This window comes from Pinus tabuliformis, chromosome 9 (genome assembly GCF_031772625.1).
Source record: "Pinus tabuliformis cultivar Carrire ecotype Pingquan chromosome 9, CPIR1, whole genome shotgun sequence".
Taxonomy (NCBI): Eukaryota; Viridiplantae; Streptophyta; class Pinopsida; order Pinales; family Pinaceae; genus Pinus; species Pinus tabuliformis.
The window spans coordinates 1,492,437,732-1,492,462,920 of NC_142307.1; positions in this window are offsets into that span (position 1 = coordinate 1,492,437,732).

Sequence of the window (25,189 nt, forward strand, 5' to 3'; positions counted from 1 at the left end):
CTTTCTCTTCATGAAGGATTTATGTGTCCTTGCTTTCTCTTCATGGAGGTCATGCATATTCTTCTCAAACACTTCACGACAAAAACTCTCACAATGGATTATTATATTCAATGTTGGGTCTTAAACCACCACACCAAATGGAAGATTGAGGTGGAAAAGTAAGCATACTAGAGAAAATCACAGCCACTGTCAATTATTCCATATCCTTGGGCCCTCCCACGAGGGAGTTAGCCTAGGCTAGGCTTTGATATGAACACATAAATATTGAACACACACACAATACTCTTCTCTTTGATCAAATTATGGTACATATATGTAACAGATCGGGTTAAAAATCCATGTAAAAAATATAATGCCAAGGTCATGGGACACGTATTCCAATCTGAATGGTGGGAAAACATCCTAGTGGGGTGTCACTTTGGTTTACTAATGGCTAAGTAAATTGGAAAAGGAAAATGCTTTAGAAAGGCATGAGACATTAATTGGACTTTTATTTACGAAAATATAAGAAATTAAGAGAAAAGGAAGTTGAAAGGTCACATGTTCCATGTGAGGAGGAAAACGAAGGAAAATAATGGAAAATCAAGAAATAGAGGCCTCATTAATAAAAAGGCTTTTGACGATCAGTTGGTAATCCTTTCTTAGTGTTAGTTTAGAGCTCTCTCTCTATTATCTCGCTCTCATAATTTTGGACACTTAGAGTTTTCTTGGGGCACTCTTGGAAGAGTGTGGCATACTTGGGATTTGGAGCAAGAATGCAAAAGGAACCAAATATCAAGAAAGGAAGAGCGGGATCAAAGGCTCCAATGGGTTTGGCTTGTAGGTACCGAGTTGCATGTATGATTTCCTTGTTATTTTTGGTGTAGATGGCACATGCATGTGGTTTCTTGGTTATGATATGTCATTAGCATGAAGGATTGCCTCAATTAATAGTGGTTTTTCCTAGAATTTCCACTGCATGGATACCCATGGTGTTTTGGGTTTATTTCCTTTTTTTTCTTTAGTTGGTTCTCATATTCCTTTGGCTGTGGGATGAGTTATGAGTTCTTGGAGCCCTTTTTGGACAAAATATCTAGAGCCCTATAACAACTTGGGTTGAGTTGCTAGTCCTGGAGCCTTGGTTGGATAAACGATCTAGAGCCCGAAAACAATTATGTGTTGAGTTACTTGTCCTGAAAGACTTGGTTGGAACAAATGCTCCGCAGCCCTGTAAAAATTAGGTGGAGACCAATGTGTTGATGGTTAGTGATGTTCGATTGTGAGGTGGAATTACTGGTTGAGGGTTAAGGTGGCTTGGCCTCTGGAAGTCGTGATTTAATTTTGTTGGATTTGTTCCATGAGATCCCATAATCGTGCATGGAATATAGCATGGGGGTAACTGGATGAAAGAGAGATTTGTTTCAGCCTATTCCATCGTCAAGTTGTTTGTGGAAGTCCTAGACTTGGTTACATTTTTCATATGTTAATAAGAGCTTCTTTCTCCTTCTATTTTATGGGTAAATATACTTGTTTATATGTGTTTTTTATGGTTGTTATATCCTTGTTATTTCTATTGGTTATATATTGGTTTTGAGCATGTTTAATGACAGTGATGATGTATGGCTCTCATCATGTTTTGATTTGTAAATTAATGAAAAATGAATATATGAACTAATAGATGATAATTCAGCTACCGTGATTAGGAATTAATGCTTCTTAGTGATTCTCAAATAAGTATGAGATCCCTATTCTTAGATCTGTTGTTATGATTTGTAGAGTGCGTATATATGACATGTTTGATGAAATTCCCTTCATGGCTAGTAGGGGTCCAGTCAAGTATTTGTTAAAGTATTTGCATTATTATCATTGTTTCGCTATTAGTTTTCATGCGGGAATGTATCATGGAGTTTTGGGCATTTTCCTAAGTCCTGGCCCTGAAAACATGGCAGACAATCTGGGGTCGCTAGCTCCAAACTAAGTGAAAAAGGCCCCAGTTTCTTGCATGCCCTTGTTGTGAGAGCAACTCGAGGGTCCAGGTCGAATGAATTCCCATATTGTGGTTGTGACCGAGGCTCTAGGTTAGTAAAATGTTAAGTTTCCTTAGGGGCTGGTCACCTCGAAAGATTGGTTGGCTCTTGCAGGTTCTGTAACCTGTGTAGACATTTAGATTGGTGGTGTTGTGTCGGTTCGATTTCCTTAACTATACATGGGGAGTTGAATCATATCATAGTAGCCTCTCGTCACATGTTTACCCCAACTAATCAGTTAACTTGGGTAAATGTGGGAGGAGGGTGGTTACAGAGTGGTATCAGAGCACGATTCACCCCTTAGACTATATGGGCAGTGTGTCGGTCATGCATATATGTCGATTGCATATGTGCTATTTGTGATTTTGGTTTATGTGTTTTTTGTGTATGCATGGTTGGTGTTGTGTCACCATGTCGAAGTTGATGATGTTGTTGTTGGGATGCATTTGTCATGAATGCATGTCAGTTGTATATGCGTTTGTTATGCATGTTAGTGTCTATATGTTGTTATGCATTCACTGTCATGGTTATAATTGTCATGCATGAGGTCATCATAGGAATTTTAGGTCATCATGATGTTGATGGTATGTGATGACGCTGATGTGTTGGTTGAGATAGAGCAGGAGATGTAGATCATCAAAGTGAGGTTGCAGCACTAAATGTCGGGGTAAGAGAAGATCATCATATAGGTTTGTATGGTGGGTATGCAAGTATGTTGGTTAATGGTTGTTATAAGAATTAGGGTTATGTACATGTCTATTAGTCTATTTTTTTTATAGTTGCATGTATGATATATGTTAGTTAATTAGTGTGATCATATATACATGTGTCGGTTAGTCATGAAGGATAGTAACTTGTTGTTATATGCATTATGGTCATATGCATGATGGTTATGGTCATTGCAACTAAGATCTTGATATTATATGTATCATGCTAATTTGGATTGGCCTATGTAGACGGGTACGGTTATGAAATTCAAGTATGAGTGGGCCTAATTATGATAATGTATTGTACTAATCTAGACTAATTCTGAATATGTTATTGTTACACATGAATGATAATTGTTTATGAGCTCATGATGTGAAAATGTTAGCTAGCTACTGTTATGGATATCATGACCTTATTTATGTTTGAGTTCATATGTTGTGAAGTTATATCATGCTAATCTGGGTTGATTGTGCAAACAAGATAGCCTCCCCTGAGATATATTAAGGTATGAGTTTCTTATGTCGACTACTTGGTGCTTGAATGTTTGATTATGTCATCTATTTGTTGTTTGAGTGTTTGGTGTCTATTATGTTGTCTGTATGTTTCTTGAATGTTCGATTAATTACATGATATGAGTATGTGTCTATAAGATTTCATGAAGAAATGATATTGTTTTAAGATGGTTATACTAATACATATGTGTTGAGACAACTGATATGTACTTCAATCTAAGTAGGTCATAGTTGTAACATTATGTACTATGGCTGAGGAATGTGAGTTGATTGTTGATTATGACATGGTTGATAGACTTGGTAAAGATTGATTTTAGATTAATAGATATGTTTTCTTGATCTTTGGAACATATGACTGACATGTGTGAGTAGTTGCAGGGAAGCATGCTTTGTATTAGTGTGACAAGGTAATAGTTGATGTCTTTATATAAATAACAGTTGGGTGATGTGACGATACATAGTAAGACTCAGTTGCAGCAAGGTAAGATAGCTAGTATATCGTATATTTACTTATATACTGACAATTATGTGTGTATGGTAGTATGCTGTAGGGATTGCATGGCAAGAGATTTCCATGTAATATTTAAGGATACTCAGGCTTAGCTTTCCCTTGGAAGAATCGGGAACCATGGGGTTGAGTCATGGTGTTTGTTGTTAGTTTTTGTGCTTTTGGTATTTTGAGATTTGTTTTCCCTTGATTGGTAGATTTTTTTATGTCTAGTGTATGGGCATAACACTTTGTTTGTGGTGTCATATTGATGTTAGTTTTCATGGTTTTGTTCTTGTTTGTCTTTGTTCTTTCCTTTTATGTTTTGGGGGTCCTGGGAATTGGTTGGGAAAAGAGGAATGTTAGTGGAGCTCGGGGAGAGCCGAATGAAACCCAATTGGTAATGCAAGACTCACATAAATCTCGCTACATGAGTAAGGGTAGTTGAAGGTAAGAATGTGATAATTGGTTGGATTAGTTGGGTCTATTGAGGTAAATGGACGATGGTAAGAGAGTCATGAGGAAGGTAACCAGTAAAGGTAAAGTGAATAGATTTGAGGTGTTAGATGCCTTTGCTAAGTTGGGAACTGTTGTTCTTAATGTTGTGCATGTTGTGCTCAGATAAAGGAATTTATCTTGACCTTGACCTTATGCTATTTAGTAATAATGTTTTGATCATGATTGTGCTGATGTCTATATATGTATACATGTATGTATATATGTCACTATCTGATAGGATCATCACAAATCATGATTATTTAATGCTAATATTTATATGTATATATGTATGTATGTATATCATTTTCTGATGGGATCATGATTGTTTTATGCAAATGCTTATAATAGGTATGTATGTATGTACCTACATCATTGTCTGAAAAGGTTGTCAGGGATCATTATCTGGAGGAATGATTTCTTACGCAGGTGAAGGGCATGAAAGAGGTTCGTGGTCTTATGGGAAAACAAGTGGGAAGAGTAGCCTCAACAAATTTATGAGGTCAATATCAAGTGCATATGATGCTTTTAAATTATTACTATGTTTACATTATGGATAGGTATTGCTGAGAGATACATCAGCAGAATGAAAACAACATGATTCATGACATGCTAGGATAAGCATGGATGGAAGAGAGACACTAGAATAAAGGTTTCTTGGTAGAGACGTTGTGTTTTTGGATGTGTAGTGCTACTATTGTGTATATATTGTGCATATTGTATATTTATTGATTGTACCTATTGTGTTGAGTGCCTATTGTATATATGGTGTTTTATGCATATTGCATATGCAGTGTTGGGTATAGATGGTACTATGTACATATTGGATATCTGGTGCTATGTACATATTGTATTGTGCACATGATGGATATGTGATGTTGTGTGCATATTGGATATGTAGTGTTGTGTGCATATTGGATATGTAGTGTTGTGTACATTGTAACACCCTCCTCCCACATTTACCCAAGCTAACCAGTCCATTGAGGTAAACATGTGACGAAGAGTTAGTATGATATGATTTAACTCCCTAAGTGTAGTTAAGGAAGTGGAACTCGCAAACCAACACATTATAGACCTCCCTGAGGTATTGTAGGATGCTCAAGAGCTAATCCACCACTCCAGGTGTCAAAAACCTGAGTTAACCTAGCCTTTCAATGAGTTAAACCCCCATTCACTCCCATGAAATGGGCATGCATGCGACTGGGACCATTCAGTCGCTCCCACAATTCCTGCAAGGGAGAGATTCCAATATTTTTCATCCCATTTTGTGTGATCCAGGTGGCTCCAGACACATGCAGAAGTCTAGGAGGACTCAGGAAGGGTCAAAAATCAAAGTGTTTGGATTATGCTCGGACCAGGTTCATGTTAAATATCTCGTCGACGTGATTGTGGTGATGAAAAAGGTTCGTCAATCTGATTCCAGATGAAGGAGATAGAGGCAGTCAAATTTTGGTTGGCTTTCACTGACTGGGCAGAGTTAATGGAGACACAATTTGGAATTTTTCCAGCAAATGGAATATAGCCAACTCTAGCCAGATTCCAAGTAAAATTTTCACCTCGTTAAAATGACTCCTTTGGTCAAAAATCCAGATTTTCAAAATTTCCTTATTATTATTAAACATTAAAATATATATAAAAAAAGGGGAGGTGGTGGGCCACCACCCTCACCACTCCACGCCTCTCCATAACACCACAAAACCTCTTAACATAACCCTATGATATTTATGTGAGGCTGGCGGGGATGAAACCCACCTGACCCACGTGGGCCGACCCCCACCAGGCGGCCTCATGATACATACCATGAACAAGCAAACAAACCAAACCATTTATCATTTAATGTGCCATGTTTAACATGCCACCCCCATTTAGAGTATGGTTACAGGAGTTATGGGGTGGGCCACCCAATGTGGGCCCAACCCCCCTCTAAAATAAAATGCCACAGTTTCATAAAACAAAAACAAGGTTAAACATGGAGGGGGCGGGGTTTGACCACCCAACCTCCTCCACCTAATTTGGCTTTATACCAATCTACCAAACGAATTTTTGTAAACTCTGCCCTCAAAATTTATACAAACCTCATTTTGCACAGTGTGCCCAGGTAGCATGGAGGAACCAGGAGTGGGCACGGAAATCACGACGACATTATTTTAATTAATTTTTAATGCAGGTGGAACCATGAAGGAGCAAAATTTCCGGGAGGGTGAAATTTTTGCAGTGTCCAAATTGGACAAATTTTATGTCAATCCTACACCTCTTGGTGACACGAAGCCGATGGCGTAGTCAGTTTCCTAATCTGAGCAGCTGATTTGCAGAGGACTCGGAGGAGGGAATCTTTGAGGAATCTAGGGGGATCTAAAAGATTCCTTGAGCCTCAGATTTTCAATTTCTCAGAATTCAGAAATTTGACAGTCAATGTCGTACTATTCAAATCTGATGGTGTGTTCAGATTTTCTATTTGCTCATTTCATTTTTCGGCCACTTTTCTAAGTGGAATGTAGGTATCAACATTCATGTGCAAGTAATCATTTCCATGCGATTTGATGTTGTGAGATCAATGGTACAGCCAGCTTCAGCAGTTTGACATCCTCTTCTTCAGATGGCCCCAGGATGTGAGGTATATGCAGTGTGTTCATGTACTTCTTTTTGCGATGCATTGTGCTGCACAGATCCCTGTTTGATGTTTGATGTGGGATCCTATTTCTTACTTGATTTCATGATTCCTGCTTGGTGTGATGCAGAATCATCTGTGTGATGTACTTGTTGTCATGATTCGTCATGTTTTGTTCGAGATCCCTTTTTCGTCATGTTTATGGGATACTCATGTTGTCGCCATGTATGTTTGCATTGAGATGCCTTTTATGCCATGTTGGCAGGATGCTCATCATGCACGAGTTTGTGTCATACTAATAGGAGTCCTTTTAACTGAGAGTTCCTGTAGCGGAACATCTCTTGGAGCCACTCCTGCATGAGGGAATTTTCCTTGTATGATAACAACGTCATCTCTTACGTACATCATCACTATTGATAGCACTTAATGCAATGACCTACACCATCTTGACACCGAGGCCTGGAGACGTAGTCCCTCCTAGACGAACTCCATTATCAATGGCTTATGCTTTCATGTGCTGAAGATTGTCATGTTCCTCTTCTTTACAACATGCAGATGTATTCATGAATGTTCTTTTAAAAATGCAATTTAACACATCACAAAAGTAAAAGGTCCTGGAATAGTCCTTTGTCACACCTGGACCTGGATCAAGTGGTATTAGAGTGGTGTTTGAGTGGATGTGAATTGCAAGCGTGAACAATGGAATGTGTAGTGACAGAGGATGAAAAAGAGATGTACGAGACCATGCTCAAGATTTCCAAAAGGGTGGAAATAATGTATGAAACTCTATAGAAAGAGATAGAGGAAAAGAATCGATCACAGATTCAGTTACGAGCCATGGGAGAGGACCTGGAAAAACTGAAGCACAACAACCAAAGTCTTCAAACAGAGAATGTCGAATTGAAGATGCACCTACATGAACAAAAAGAGGAGAAACAAAGTTTGATATGACAACTACAAGCAAAGGAAAAAGCCTTGGAAAAGTTGTAGCGTGACACATGTGAGGTAAAAAGTAGTTCCCCGTCTTCATGTATGTTTCCTGATGATGATTTTTTTGTTTTTGAAAATCATACCACAGGAATTGGCTCCAAACTGTTGAAGAGAATGGGGTATGAAGGAAAAGGCTTGGGCGTTAATGGCGAAGGCATTGTCAACCCCATCAAAGTAGAAGAATTACCCCATCAAGAAGGACTTGGGTATGTCAGAAAGGAAGTTGGGGAATGTGCTGAGATAGTTAGCGAACCACCAACAACAGATGATGAGAAGCACTCATCAGTTCTTTCCAAATTGATAGAGGAGGTAAAAGATGTTGATTTCCTTTCAGTTTCATCTTCACATAGTATGATCTCTGTTGGAGATTTGGAGATCCCAATTACAGGGACAAACATGAGGCTCCTTACCAGGGTGAGGCATGAAGATGAAAAATAACTTGGCATTAATAACCAAAACATAATTGAACCATTGGAGGTTAAGTAGAGACCTTGATTTGGAGGTTTGGGATACACTGAGGGAGAATGCTTGAAGGTGTCAGGTTCTTTCGCGACATCGTCGAAATCGTCGAGGAAAGAGAATGATGGGAACACATCCCCATCATCCCATGGCAAGGAAAGAGTTGAGGCAAGATCTCATCACCATACTTACACCAGAGATGGCAAGGAAAGGTATAACTAGTTTCGATATTCGAATGTTCATTTTGGTTACAATCATGTTGTTAGAGATGAACATAAAACATGGAATCGAAAAACATGTACCTTTTTTTGGATTAGATAACCATACATTTTCTAGGTGTTGGAAAAGAATAGCAGCACAAAAAATAAGAGGCATGAAAGACGCTCTCAATAGTAGGTAAAGAAACATGTTAAGCAGATCTGGAGGAAGAAAAGCTATTGCAGTCATTGCGATAGAAGTGGCCATCAAAGAGCCAATTGTTGGAGGCTCCATACAGATCAGCACCTTAATGAAAAAGTGTCGGTGCATGAACCAGGTCAAGCAGTTGTTCAACCATTGAATGCGACACAAGGAGGCGAGCCATTCACCTTGATAAGCGAAAAATGCTTTCTAGATATCTTAGCATGTCACAGTCGTGCTTTTGTAAATCATTTGTTGCACTTTAAAATGTAAAAGTGATGATGTGTGTTCCATCACTTGTAAAGAAACAATGATGTCTGGTCTTATTTTGAGTTGCATGATAAACTGTGAAAGTGATGTCGTGTTTCCATCACTTGTCAAAGAAAATAGTGTTTGGCCTTATCTTTGTAAATCATGTGTTGTAGTGATGATGTTTTTTCCATCACTTGTTGGAGCAACAATGATATGTTGGCCTTGTTTTCGTAGCTGGGGTATTGTGTCCATATTGATGTAAACTTGACCACCAAGTATGTGTTATAAACTCGTGGCAAGTATGGGATGCTTGGGTCATTAGTTGGTCATGAAAGTCAAGCATGTAATTTGCATGTATGATGTTGCAGGTGTCGGCTCATGGCTTAAGGCTCCGAAGAACAAAGGTGAAGGAGATTGAAGCGAGGCCTTTCAGGACACTTGTGATGCAGACAAGGTATAGAGAAGTTGCAGGGTATTTTTTATGCTTTTGGAGGACCAAAAGCTCCTCAGTGGGGAGGATTGTTCCAGGTGGCTCCAGACACATTTAGAAGTCCAGGAGGACTTAGGTAGGGTCAAAAATCAAAGTTTTTGGATTATGCTCGAACTAGGTTCACATTAAAGATAACCTCATCGTGATTGTGTTGGTGTGAACGGTTCATTCCGAGTCCGGATGAAGGAGATAGAGGCAGTCAAAGTTAGGTTGACTTTTAGTCACTAGGTAGGATTATTGGAGACACAATGAAAGGAATCCAGCCAACTCCAGCCAGATTCCAGGCAAAATTCTCGCCTCGTTAAAATGACTCCTTCGGTAAAAAATCTGGATTTTCAAAATTGCCTTATTATTATTAAACATTAAAAAAAAATATAAAAAAAGGGGAGGTGGTGGGCCACCACCTCTACCACCCCACGCCTCTCCATAACACCCCAAAACCTCTTAACATAACCATATGACATTTATGTGAAGTTGATGGGGATTGAACCCGCCCGGCCCATGTGGGTCGGCCCCCATCGGGCGGCCCCATGATACGTACCATGAACAACCAAACGAACCAAACCATTTACCATTTAATGCGCCATGTTTAACATGCCACCCCCGTTTAGAGTATGTTTACAGGAGTTATGGGGCAGGCCGCCCAATGCGGACCCGACCCCCCTTTGAAATAAAATTCCACAGTTTCATAAAATGGAAAAAAAGGGTTAAACATGGAGGGGGCAGGGTTTGACCACCCGACCTCCTCCACCTAATTCGATGTTATACCAATCCATCAAACAATTTTTTGTAAACTCCGCCCTCAAAATTTATGTAAACCTCATTTTGCATAGTGCACCCAGGCAGCATGGAGGAACCAGGAGTGGGCATGAAAATCGAGATGGCATTATTTTAATTAATCTTTAATGTAGGTGGAACCATGAATGAGAAAAGTTTCCACGAGGGTGAAATTTTTGCAGTGTCCAAATTGAACAAATTTTATGTCGATCCTACACCTCTCGACAACATGAACCCGATGGCACAGTCAGTTTCCTGATATGAGTAGTTGATTTCCAGAGGACCCAGAGGAGGGAATCTTTGAGGAATCTAGGGGGATCTAAAGGATTCCTTGAGCCCCCGATTTTTAATTTCTCAGAATTCAGAAATTTGACAGTCAATTTTGCACTATTCGACGCCACAAATCTGATGGTGTGTTCATATTTTCTATTTGCTCATTTCATTTTCCAACCACTTTTCTAAGTGGAATGTAGGTGTCAGCATTCATGTGCAAGCAATCATTTCCATGCGAGTCGATGTTGTGAGATCGATGGTACAACCAGCTTCAACAGTTTAACATCCTCTTATTCAGATGGCCCCAGGATGTGAGGTATATGCAGTGTGTTCATGTAATTCTTTTTGTGATGCATTGCACTGCACAGATCCCTGTTTGATGTTTGATGTTAGATCCTTTTTCTTACTTGATTTCATAATTCCTGCTTGGTGTGATGCAGAATCATATGTGTGATGTACTTGTTGTAATGATTCATCATGTTTTGTTCGAGATCCCTTTGTCGTCATGTTGACGGGATACTCATGTTGTCGCCATGTATGTTTGCATTGAGATCCATTTTATGCCATGTTGGTGGGATGCTCATCATGCATGAGTTTGTGTCATACTAATAGGAATCCTTTTGACTGAGACTTCCTGTAGTGGAACATCTCTTGGAGCCACTCCTGCGTGAGGGAATTTTCCTTGTAGATAGCAACACCATATCTTATGTACATCATCACTATTGAAATCACTTAATGCAGCAGCTTACACCATCTTAACATCAGGGCCCAGAGACGTAGTCCCTCCTGGACGAACTTCGTTATCAACGACTTATGTTTTCATGTGCTAATGATTGTCATGTTCCTCTTCTTTACAACATGTAGATGTATTCATTAATGTTATTTTAAAAATGCAATTTAACACATCACAAAAGTAAAAGGTCTTGGAAGGGTCCTTTGTCACACCCGGACCTAGATCATTGTGCCAGAGACTGCGAGATTTAAGCCACTTTTTCGTGGACAGTCTCCAAAACACTTCCCAGAAATTGATGAGACTTTATGAGACAATAAATGACACCAAGACAAAGCCTCTAACACAAATATATAGCAAGGACTTGACCTAACCAAGCTCAACCATGACAGGAATTTTGTCAAACATGTCACAAAAGTGCATTTAATAGGTTATAAGAATAGATATGAGTACAGGGCTCTCATACTTATCTGAGAATCACTAAGAAGCATTGTTTCCTTATCACATTAGATGAATTATCATCTATTAAGTCATATATTCATTGATCATATTTACAAATAAAAAAATGATGAGATCCATACATCATCGTTGTCATAAAACATGCTCATAACCAACATATAACCAATAGAATTAACAAGGATACAACAACCATATATACCAAATATGAACCATCACATTTTCACATGAAATACCAAGGAGAAGAAACTATTATTAATAAATGAATAGGCCAACCGGGTTTGAGACTTCCATGTACCATCTGACCATAGATTGGCTGAACCAAATCTTTCTTTCAACCAATCAACCTCGTGCCATATTCCAAGCATGAATGTGGGACTCATAAAAAAAAACAAAATAAGCATGGATGCCATCGGATTTCTCCACCTACACCGTGAGAAATTTTACTATCTCCTAGTCTCTAGGCTTTATCACAATCCACAGTCTGATTCAGGGATCACTAGGCCATAATCGAGACGACACCCTCCAGGATTTACCATATATTTTTCCATTCACCATCCAAGGATTCGTAGGCTTGATCAAGGGCACCCACCTCTTGGATTTACCTTATATCCCGCCATTCACTGATCGAGGATTCCAAGGCCCACCGAGGCAACAAAAAATTCGTCTTTACCACAACCCACAATCTCGTTTAGGGGTTACTCGGCCATGGCTCTGTCATAATCTAGAGTTCAATTTAGGGATCACTAGGAATGTTTTCCTTCTTTGAGAGATCCACCTCACTTAGCTTTGAATGCATTTGATAATATATCTCAATGAAAACATGAGCACCCCATCACACCATAACTATCTAGAAATGGCAAAGCAAGGATGAAGAACATTATCACACCTATAAAAACCCATTCCTATGACAACAAGAGAACCAAGAACACATATGCATAACCATGCATGTTATATCTAGCAAGGATATCATACATGCAATCAATACCGGGAAATAATCTTGTTGTAGCTGCTTGATACTGCTCTTCCTTGCTTGATCCTTCCTTTCCTTTGCCTTCTTTTCTTTTCTTGATCCAATTCTAAAGAGCTCCAATAAAACTCTAAGTGTCAAAGAGGGTGAGAGAGAGAGAATAGAGAGAGAGCTACAAAACTAAACTCACAAAAACTACCAACTGATCTTCAGAAGAACTTTTATCAATGAGGCCTCTAATTTCTTCATTTGTCCATTATCTTCCTTCATTTTCCTCCTCATATGCAACCTATGACCTTTCAACTTCCCTTTCTCCTAACTTCCTTTATTTTCATAAATAAATTTCCAAAACTGTCATTTTTCCTTTCCAAAGCCTTTGCCATTTCCCTTTCCATTTTCCTTTAGGCATAATAACCGAAACAACCACCTACTTTGATGTGTTTCCCACCATTCAGTTTGGAATATGTGTCCCATGACCTTGGTCTTATATTTTTTTACATGAATTTTTAACTGGGGCTATTGCAAAACCCTCCCCCTTGGGGGAACACCGTCCTCGATGTTCAATGACACCCACAACTTACAAGACCGTCGAAAAGAAAAACATACTGCCCATGTATCTATATAACAAAGATCGTTGCAGTATATAACAAACACATATACTCATATTCACATTTGGTTCAACCAAAAAAAATCCTACTATCTATGGAGATTTATAAATATAACTTGATATAGTATTTACAATAATATACACATATACACATATGCACATTTTCTCAACCAACAAATAAAGGATACAATGCCTGCATCCACAATAAGGGAATCCAGAGGCTTACATCTCCACCCTCAAAAGTAGTACCAGGATTCACCTCCTTCCCAGGAAGTCAATAATCCATTACCAATATCAAACTGCATCCAATTCCTAGCGCTACAATCCTGTGTCACTTTTATTTTCAGTGAACAATTACCAGCTCATTGTTTCAGGGAACACTCCCAATGTGCATCTGATTCCATCTGGAAATGCTAATGATCGAAACAATCCATCCCCAACCTTCCCTTCTCTTCTACACAGTCCCTCGAGAAATATGGTCACCCCCTTTCGTATAGTCACAAAACTTCCAAGTTTTGTCGATCATCCCATTCTCTACTACACAGTCCCTTAGGTGACCCCTTTCTTGGCAAGGTTTCCTAACATCAGAAGTCCAAAAACTAAGGCATATCCTGACCTTAAGATCATCATACCGATTGTAGCATGCTCATGGAAATCAATGTACATTATTGGGTAGCAGTGTCCCACAATGGCCCTACACCTGAAGTGCTTTATGAACCTATTCTTCCATGTTCCAATTCTTTTCACAAGCGCTGCTAATTCTTGCAGTCAATTTCAGCCACCCAACCAGGCATGTTCATGCATTTTTGTACCAACCACATAATTTCCATTAGATATAAAATAGATTGAAATGAATTCAAATCATAGATCATCAGTGGCCCATCAATAAGGTACACTTGTAATTATGTTCACTTCCTATCATAAGAAGTCAAACTAGTTTTTTGATCAAATCATCATGTATGAACATATCACATCCAGTTAGCTCGAAGCACAACCATCATAATCAAAATCATAGATCACAAGTAACTATCATAAATCAAATTCATAGATCACATGCGTAATTAAAAATGAAATAAAATACTGATACTTATCCTTTAATCGATCCTCCTCTTCTACCTTTGTTCTTTCTGTATACGCACCGGATCAATTTCCACACCTGGGAAGCACACAATCCCTTTTCTTCTCCTTAATCACATAACATACACATAGTGTACATCAAAACATGTACATCCACACATGGCATACAATACCACACAATACATACACTTGCACCCAATGTAAAACACAAAAAATACATCTATACTCGATGTACAACACCATAGAATACATATACTACACAAAGTACAACACAATGAATACACATGTTATGATACCACAACTACACAATGAACATACATAGTACCACATGCACACAACAAATCATGTATGCCATGCACACAATACAGCATGTACACGAATACCATATGTATAACATGTACACAGTACCACTTGTATACAACATCAGCTGCACAACATGTGCACAACACATGTTCATGACATCACCTGCGCAACTTTTACATAGCACCACATGCATAATACACTACATGTACAGTGTGTACACAATACCAAATGTACACAACAACACATGCATGACATGTACATGACACGACATGTACACAACGCCACATGCATTGCATGTACACAACACTACCTGCACACAACACCACATGTACAACATGTATACAACACCACATGCACACAACAACACATGTACAATCATGCACCCAATACCAAATGTACATAGCACTACATGTACAACATGAACACAACACCATATGTACATAACACTGCATATACAACATGTACATAGCACCATATGTACACAACACTGCATATCCAACATGCGCACAACACCATATGCACACAACGCCATGTATCCATCATCCACAAAGTACAATATGTACACAACACTGCATATCCAACATGTACATAGTACCATCTATAGCCATCACTTTATATGTAATATACACACAACACCATATATAGAACAAGCACACAGAATCATATTTACACAATACCATACATACATAGCATTGCATAAATAACATGTACACAACACCCTATATACACAACATCGAATGAATGATTTGCATATAATATGTAATATGATAATACCCATCTTTGGAATCCTTGGGACAAAATCACCATAATAACCCTAATGAGGTCATAGGTTTTATGAATGATTTGCAGATAATATGTAATATGGTAATATGTGGGATCACACTTCATGGGGATAGAGGAGAATATTTGACCGAATGGAATATCTGGAAGGGAGACTCACTCACTTAGAATTCCATGTCCATGGCAACGTTAGGTCCCAGTTCAATGGGTAACTAAATGGACAATCCAGCTAGGGAAAACTCTCATTTTAAAAGTATTTTAGGCATTTTGGTCTTTCCATTTTGTGTTCTTAATAACTTTTGGTACTCTGTAATAAGGTTTTATGCTTTTCTTTTCGATAACAAATCCAGTAAGAATAAGATTGGAAGAACATAAACAACCATATTATAATCTTTACATAAATTAATAAAAAATAATTAGCTATCATACCCTCATACATAAAAGCATGCCAAAAAAATTATGTAGCCATTTATTTTTTTAAATTATAAATTACATAAAAGAATCCCAAAATGGAGCCATATATTTTTTTGAAATTATAAATTACATATGAATTGCATTCCACCCCTCCTCCCCAAAACAAACGAGCTCTCGGAGATCGTTAAATAATTAATGAACATATTAAAAACACAACCAAAAAAATGCTAAAAGAAATATATAAAAAATGCCAATTTATTTTATTCCAGCTTTCATACCAACCGGATGATATAAGTAGTGTTCCAATTCTCTTACCCAGCCAATAAATTTGGATGCGTAATTCACTCAGGTAAAAACAAACTGATAGATGACTCGAAAAAAAAATTAGATAGGATAAACCAGCATGTTTCAGTTTTTCTACTTTGACTAATCAGAAGTGTGGGGTTATTTGAAATGCATCATTATAAAAGGCCATGCCAGATCAGAAATTGTGCAGTCGATATATGCACATATATTAAAAGGTCGAGCGATATAATTTGGACCATGTATATCGCTGTTCATCAAATTTTCATTTGCTTGGAAACTGTTCATAAGCGTTGGAAACTATTCAACCCTCGATGGAAGTGTTGCATGATATCAATCCTAATGTCCTCATTCATACAATCGATGACATCTACTCACTGCTATTCTCAGGACCAAAAAGTTTAGGGATAAGACGTTCATCCTTAGATTCATGAAATATTGGACAAATATGAGACATTTTTCAGGCGCAATTTATGTACGAGAGAGGGAGAGAAATGATACAACAGCTCCAGAACACTCTTTGCTAGATTGATTATACGATAATGAGTACGGAAATCATCGTTGAATCTCATTAGATGAAACAAAGATGACATTTTGGTTTCACATAAGATGTCATCCGACTCGCAATATCCAACGCTGCCACAATATACTAATGCTGCTGCCACAATATATTAAAACCTGATGACACAATATATTAGCACTAACGAATAGAATGAATATATGAATACCAATGCATTGTGTTAACCAACGCTTTCTACATACGGATTTATCAATGCCAACATATTGTATCAACCAATGCATTGTATTAACCAATGAATACCATATGAATATATCAACGCCAATGCATTGAATACCATATGCATTGTGTCAACCAACTCATATAAATGTATTAACCGAGGTATATATGTTATTAACAATGCCAACGCATTGTAATATATGTAATGCTACCAATAACTCAACGATATAATGCCACACTCCAATATTAGTCATGCCATATCATATACACGCCATATCATATCTTAACACAGAGCAACCATATGTAAATTCACTAACAACCATTAACGCCCATAATTATAACTCACCATAACGTCCTTGTAAGCTCTGCAATATCTGTCATGTCTCAGTCACCCATGACCATTCTTTTGAAACTGCTCCATAATTATTCAATACATTTAGGAATATATTTGATATACAAAGGCTGAATTGCATCTCATTTCTGTTACAGAATCTAATCCCATCCACTGGTTAGGTGTCATAGACGTTGTTATTCCAAGTGTCTTACTTTAATTTCATTGCAATAATTTATTACTATATCTTTACTATAATCTTATTTAAGTAATTCGTAATATTGAGAATATCAAAATCTCTGCTCCACGATTTCGCTTAAATCTATGTCATGGTATCCGAGCTTAGGTTGTGTAGGATTCCTTGAGAGCAGAAAAGAGAAAAATCGTGGTCAAGTTGCATAACACTCTAGAAAGAAAACAAAGTGAATTTCACTACCATAAAGAAAGAAAAGTGGGTCAGTTTCACACCCCAAGGAAAAAAAGGTACCCAAAAAATAATAAAGTTAGGAAATCGTGAAATTTTTAAGGTAGTTGCTTTCGCACTTTCTCCTGGGTCCACTCTGATGACAGTTGCTAAAAAACCATTGAGATGTTGCTCTCTAACCTAAGAGTTCTTCTCTAGTTTCGCACCCCCGCCAAAACGAAAAATACGCAAAAGAATTGTAAAGTTATGAAATCGTGAAATTTTTAAGATTCACGCATCCCGTCGATGAAGGAGTGCGCAACATTGCTCAGAAAAACACATCGGAGCTGCACAATCGACCAGCCAAATTTGTTTCTTAAAAAAAGGATGGACCCCGTGACAAAAATAAAAATGCGTTAACCTAAAGTCAATGCTCGTGTTTACAGCTTCCTGCTGTGCTCTGTTTACGGCAAAAATCCTACATATATCTGCTATAGCACTTATCAAGTTTTTCCTCTATGTAGATATCTTCTATATTGAATATAAATCATGCTTTTTTTCGTACGGAAAAAAATGTTCTTTTAAATGTCTTTTTTTCAAATTGGGTGATTTTTTTTTAAAACAAGGTATTTACCTTTTCGTTATTTTTGGAAATGTAATTCAAGGGATTCGTCTTATATGGATATTGGTCGCATGTAAATAGGCTACACGTTAAAAAAAAGAAGGGGTTTTCATTTATTTATTTTTATTCAAAGTGTCTTTTAAATCAGAACTTGAATTATATTAAAAAGAGGAGCGCTGCATTAAAAAAAAGAAATTAAACTTTTGAAAGCAGATTTAAAAAAATGTTATTGTTCTAATCAGTTGCAGGGATTACGATATTTTTGTGAAAGCTTTGTGAATGTGTTGTTTTTGGAAATTTTTTGGAAGCAAGGTCTTTGTAGAGCATTTGTAGACTTGTTTATTTGTGGAAGTCAAACAACAACGCTGTTTTTATTGCAATTGGATGTGATGTCTATAGTGTTGGAAGTAATGCTTCCATGTAATGTGTGAGTTGTCATTGTGAGTCCCTAGGTGTCAATCTAGAAGTAGTCAATTTCCTATGTGTGAGTTGTAATAGCTATCTAGATGTGTAGTTGTCAGTGATCTAGATACTATAAATATGTAACCCTTGAGATCAATAAAAGATATACTGTGTTTGGTGTTGTGTTTAATGAATCTCTTTGCTTTCTCTCTATTTTCTAATATGGTATCATAGCTAGATTTGGCTTGATTCCCTCGCGAGAAAGCCATGAAGATTTGAAACAGTCTTGAGTATTATTGTTTTTTACATAGATAGATTAATATAAGTATATTACCGTTGATTTCTGTTGTGAGATTTATTTCTCCCTATATATATCTATGTGTGAGTGTGTTTTTCTATGGTCTTCTAGATCTAGACTAGATCATAAGCTAGAATTCTGCTACATGTTTTTACGAGATCTACAATTTGAGGGATCTACAAAGTGTTTTTTTTCAATGCCCCAATTGTCCATTGATATATTTGAGTGATACACATGTGAATATCAGAGTGAGGATTCGCGAACAAGAAGATGAATTTCTGGCTCCTGTACCTGAGATCTCATTTGTAGAGGTCATTACATTGCTAGTCTTCTTGTTTGGTTTGCAAACAACGGATTAATGGAGCCATGTCCAGCCCTGCCGCAAATTTCCACAACGTGTTGTGGCTCTTCAACAAACACTATGCAAACACTGATTGTGATGTCCGTTTCTTTTAATATGATGATGGGACTGTCCTCGTAAGTTTCTGGTGGCATGCCCAATTTTGAAAATCCTTGATAGGTCAGGCTCGTTGAAATCGATTTTCAAAATATAAACAATTGTAATGAGATGAGGCATGTTATTGTGACATCTATCTTATTTGGGGTCTTCATGTTCCAATCTCTTTCTCCATAGAAGTATTTGTTGATGTTATTTTTATTTTATAATAATGGTTTGTCTAGAAGTTAGAAAATGAAAAAGGTTGCTGGTAGAAATTTTAATGGAAAAAGGGAGTAAAATAAAAAAATAAAAAAGGCCAAATGAAGTAGAACCACAAAGAACAGGCCAACTATTCAACAGATTAATGTAACCTGTCGTGCTCTAGGAGCATTAGTCACAAATAGTTCTTAATAAGGTCAAGCTAGTGTGACCCATCGTGCTCCGGGATTGTCAGTATAAGTTATTTTATAAGGTCAAGTTGTATAATTGTTTGCTAAAGACATTATGTATCTAGAATGCTATCCTAGATAACTGATGAAGGCTGCGGAGGGCCGTGGATTCACAAATGGCGGCAGTTCCATAGGATGGTTCAGTATCGAGACTAACCTGTTGCGCTCTGGGAGGTTAAGAAGCGTAAATTCTGCAAATTTCATCAAGGATGGTTAGAGGCAGTTACATTTTAAATGGAGGTCAAGTGACAACTCGAAGATGTGGTGGTGAAAGAACGATGTTTGTAATATTGCAGAGTAGATGTGGGTGCTGATGATGACCATATCAAACAAATCTGAAAAAGATTTATTTATTTTTATAATAAGGGTTTTTTATATTTTCTACATGTAAGCATTAAGGGAGGGTGTTGGAAGTAATGCTTCCATGTAATGTGTGAGTTGTCATTGTGAGTCCCTAGGTGTCAATCTAAAAGTAGTCAGTTTCCTATGTGTGAGTTGTAATAGCTATCTAGGTGTGTAGTTGTTAGTGATCTAGATACTATAAATATGTAATCCTTGAGATCAGTAAAAGATATACTGTGTTTGGTGTCGTGTTTAATGGATCTCTTTGCTTTCTCTCTATCTTCTAATAGATAGTTTGTTTTGCTTGTTGAGTTCTAATGATCCAAAACTAAACAAATGGGAGAAGCCAAGAGGGTAAGAAAGTCAAAGCGACACTAGAAGATGTTTGAGATTTTTTTTATGATGAGAAGCAACAACTAGATTGAATGAAGAAAAAACAACCACGAAATCCTGGGATACCCTTTAGAGGTGTTTTTGTGTAAGGGTGAGTAATCCATTTGAGGATGAATAATTTGGTAAATCTTACTGTTCTTAGCCACGAGTGGATGATGAGTGAATAATTTGTCGAAGAAGTAGAGAAAGAGCACATAGATGCTCATGAACCCAACTATGCACAACCACAAGTAGACGAAAATTTAGTGATTCCAGCAACAAACCTTGCAAATGACAATTTGATGATTTCGACAATAGATCTTGTTGATAACAACTTGGTGATTCTAGCAATAGAGCTTGTTGAAGACAATTTGGTGAATCCAACAACAAAGCTTGTTGATGACAATTTGGTGAATCCAACAAGAGAGGTTGTTGATGACATTGAAGTTGCCATTGGAGCAAACATTGTTATGTTTAATCCAACAATTCAATTTGTTGATGTTAAATTTGATGAATGGTTGTAGATGATGCAACAAAAACATCATATAGACATGATGTTATCGGTAAGAGAAGTCGACTTGATTTTGGAAACCAAGTGGAAGATAGCCCGTTTGCAGTAGCACAAGTAAGTAAAGAAGTCGAAGATACAAAGACAGAGGAAGAGGCACAAAAGGAAGCACAACCAGAGAAAGTTCTCATTGCAGAGCAGAAGGAACATAACCAATGTGGTTCTGCAAATGCTTTTACACTTACCATTGATTTCCACTGTGCAAGTAAACATGCCAATTATGAAGAAGAGTTAATTTCCTTAAAATCATGGCTTGAAACACCATGTCTAAATGAGGTCTGCGTAGAGTTTGTAGCAATGAACCTTGAAGACAACTTTGATGATGAAAACATTAATGAACTTTTCAGGTACTGGAGTGTTGAAGAGATGAAATTTTGTTCTCATCTTATGTTGCAACATATTGATGATGTAAAGCACACTATAAAAGATGACATGTGGTAGTAGTCCACATACAATTTTATTTTTGAGCAAGCCCATGATATACTTAGACAACCTGGAAAAATGGAAGACCTACACCAACAAATAATGAAATTGAGGTTTGAAGGATACAACAAAAAGAAAAAGCTAAAAAAATTTAGAGGCTATAGAAAATGGAAGAAAATAAAAAGAAAAGAAAATCTAGATGATCTTAAAATTTTAAATTGTAAGCCTAACCGAGACATAGACCACCAGACCTCTTAATTGAATTTTTATGTGGTTGTAATTAAGGGGGAGTATTGGAGAATCTAATTCCAACCGCCTTCTAGGTTTCATAGATGTTACTCCAAGTGTCCTAGTTCAATTTCAGTGAGTTCAGTTTCACTGCAGTCAGTTATTACTGATGTCCCCAATGTAATCTTATTTAATGGATTCGTAATATTAAGAAGAGAAAAATACCTACTCCACAATTTCTCTTCATTCTTATTCAATTTCAAGTTTTAACGTATTCATTTCTTGCATTTTCTAAGCAAGTCATAAAAAATTCAACTCTCTAGATCCATTTCATCTCTGCTTTACTGTCATTTTGGAATGGCTTAAGCAGATGTATGCATTACCATCATAAGACCATGGATCCTCTACCTTCTGATGTGCTGAGTCATTTTCATTACCCTATCACCTATGTCCATTCATTAACCTTGTCATATATAATATGTTTTATTTGCATTATATCTTAAGATTTTGATACCACTAGTTTGATTTGTTTGCGCAGTGCTCTAAATACTCATTCTTCTAATTACTATTTTCTCTTTGGTTTTCATGCTAAATCTCATCCTGTTTTCGTTATTAGATTGGATGTATCACCATGGTTTTCGATCATATGATCTGAATATGGGGTTGTTAGTGCTTCCATTGGATCTTTTGGATTTGGCAATGCTGGCATTTGATGCTTGGAAATTATATTTTCTGAGACCTTTTTTTGCCATGTTTCAATTTTAAATGCGAGCATAAATTTTGCGCAATTTACTTCATTTTCATTAAAAATGCACCTCAAGAATAAAGTTTCAAGCCTGTCCAACCCTATAGAGTTCTCAATCAATCTATGAGAAGGAGAGTTCTGGGGATAACACTTGCTCACTACTCCATATCATATTTAAATTCATCGTGTCCAGTTCCTCTAGGTGTCCTTTCAAATACTTCAAGTAATTTAGGGCTTCAGAAAATCCTATCTTTTCTACAAGAGTGATTGATCCGGATTTAAACAAGAATGAAACAAATTACAGAGATAACCATAAACACAGAGATGCTATGGAAATAATACTTCATTTCATTAATGTAAAATATTGAAATATGCTTACAAACACGAATGGAAATAAACCAGCTAGGGCGATGGTAGTTTATCTCTGAGAAGAGATGTGGCGGCTACATGCCTCTGAACTGTATTACAATGAGGCTCAAGGGCCTTTTTATTATTGAACAATAAGAGAAAACCCTAACCCAAGGAGATGTAACACCAAGAGTTTATGGGCCCCGTTGGGGTGAGTTGGACAACCAACTTCCCGGGGTCGCGACTTGGTCATATTATCTTCGTTTGACGTGCATGATAGCCCATTGGAAAGATCTCTTCGAGGACTAAAACAAAAAAGATGATTTTGTTTACAAAATTGTTGGCGGTAGATTTCCAAAAAAACATTGTTTACGGCCTCAAAACGGCTCCAGAAGTTTAGGACCCGAAAAACTGCTAAAAATAGTAAACTGTGCTACAATTAAGGAAACTGAAAAATTGAAAGAAGCAATGGTGGGGGTCCAAGTGGAATTGGTGGGTGGCCACCAATATCCACCTGGATCATTCCTCCCCCCTTAGGAAGCAATGTTCCCCATTGCGTTGAGTTCCTCCATGAGATGAGGGAACTTCTACTGAACTTGGTCCCTGGTGAGCCACTTGCCTTAGTGAAGGAGTTGGCCTGCTTTGACAACTCGATATAGTTGGATATTCTGCTAGCGAGTGTGCTTGACCTGTGTGTCCATGATCCGATCAGTTGCAGCTTGTTCCATGCAATCTGGATTTAACTTTGTGGGTGTGAGCTATTCTGCAATGTCGGATGTGTCTAGTAATGGTGGAAAGTATGGCTGAAGGCAGTCCACATTGAACATTGGGTGCAGACCAAGGAATGGGGGAATGCTGAGCTCAAATGCATTGTCTCCCACAACCTTGGTAATGGTGTAAGGACCATATCGGAGTGGTCTGAGTTTCCAATAGGCTCTGTTAAGGCGTTCCTTTTACAAATGCAACCAGACTTTGTTGCCCACTTGAAACTTGTGTGGCACCCGATGTTGATCATGCTGCTGCTTATACTTGGCATTTTATTTCTACAGAATGTCATGGACCTGCTGGCGAATATGTTGGATGTGCTCAATGAAGCTATTTTCCTTATCTATTTCGGACTGGACATGGACATAGTGGCTGGAATCCTAAGCCCACCTGAAAAGGGTTGTGGCCAGTTGAGTTGTGGAGAGCCCGGTTGTAGCTGTGTTGAACATAGGGGAGGCTCTCGTCCCATGTGCGTGGATTCTTTGACTTGTACATGCATAGTATGTGTACAATCATCCTGTTGACAACCTCTGTCTGGCCATCAGTTTGAGGATGGAAGGTTGTGGACTTAGTGAGTTTGGTGTCTAGCATCGACCAGAGACTGGACCAAAATGTACTAAGGAACCCGCTGTCTCGATCTGAGATGATAGACTGTGGGATCCCAAAGTGTACCCACACTCATTCAAAGAAGATTTTAGCAGTGGCTTCTGCTGTGATATTCTTTTTGCAGGCCGCCATAATGGCCATCTTCGATAACCTGTCGACGACCACAAAAACACAGTCATTTCCATGCTTAGTGGAAGGGAGGCCTGACATGTAATCCATGGAGATGGATTCCCAAGGTTGACTAGGGGTAGGCAGCGGGGTATAGAGGCCTTGCTTCTTGATGGTTGCTTTAGCAATGGCACAGACTATGCATGATGTGATGTACTTCCCAATATCCTGTTGAAGATTTGGCCAATCGAAATACTTCTACAGTGCTGCCACCATTTTCTTGACCCCGAAATTCCTAGCAGCTCGACTATAGTGTGCTTCCCAAATCATCTTGGCATGCTCGCTTGAAGGAACACAAAGGTGACCCAAGTGGCATAACAAGGCATCCTAGAGGTGAAAATCTGGAACATGCTGATCCTCCAGGAGTGTCTGGTATGTGTGGTCAAATTCTGGGTCGCTTTTGTAGAGAGGTGAACAATCAGAAGTCTCGTGCCCATAAGAGTTGTGCATGGTGGTTAACACCATGATCAGTGGTCGATTGAGGCAATCTGCAACATTATTGGTGCTGCCCTTCTTATACTTCATATTCAAATGGAACTGTTGCAGGTATGTGGACCACTTCTGATGGCGATCATTCTGAAATTTCCCTTGGGTTTGCATGAACTGCAGGGGTCGGTTGTCTGTGTGGATGACCATTTCCTTCCCCAAAATGTTATGCTTCCATTTTCGGCAGGCCTGCACAATGGAATATATCTCTTTGTCATAAGTGGGATACTTCCAGACTATGTCTGAAATTGTCTCACTGTGATATGCCACTGGATGCCCGTGTCGAGTAAGGATTGCCCCAATAGCATAGTCAGAAGCATCCGTCTCGACCTCAAATGGTTGTTGCAAGTCTGGTAATGCGA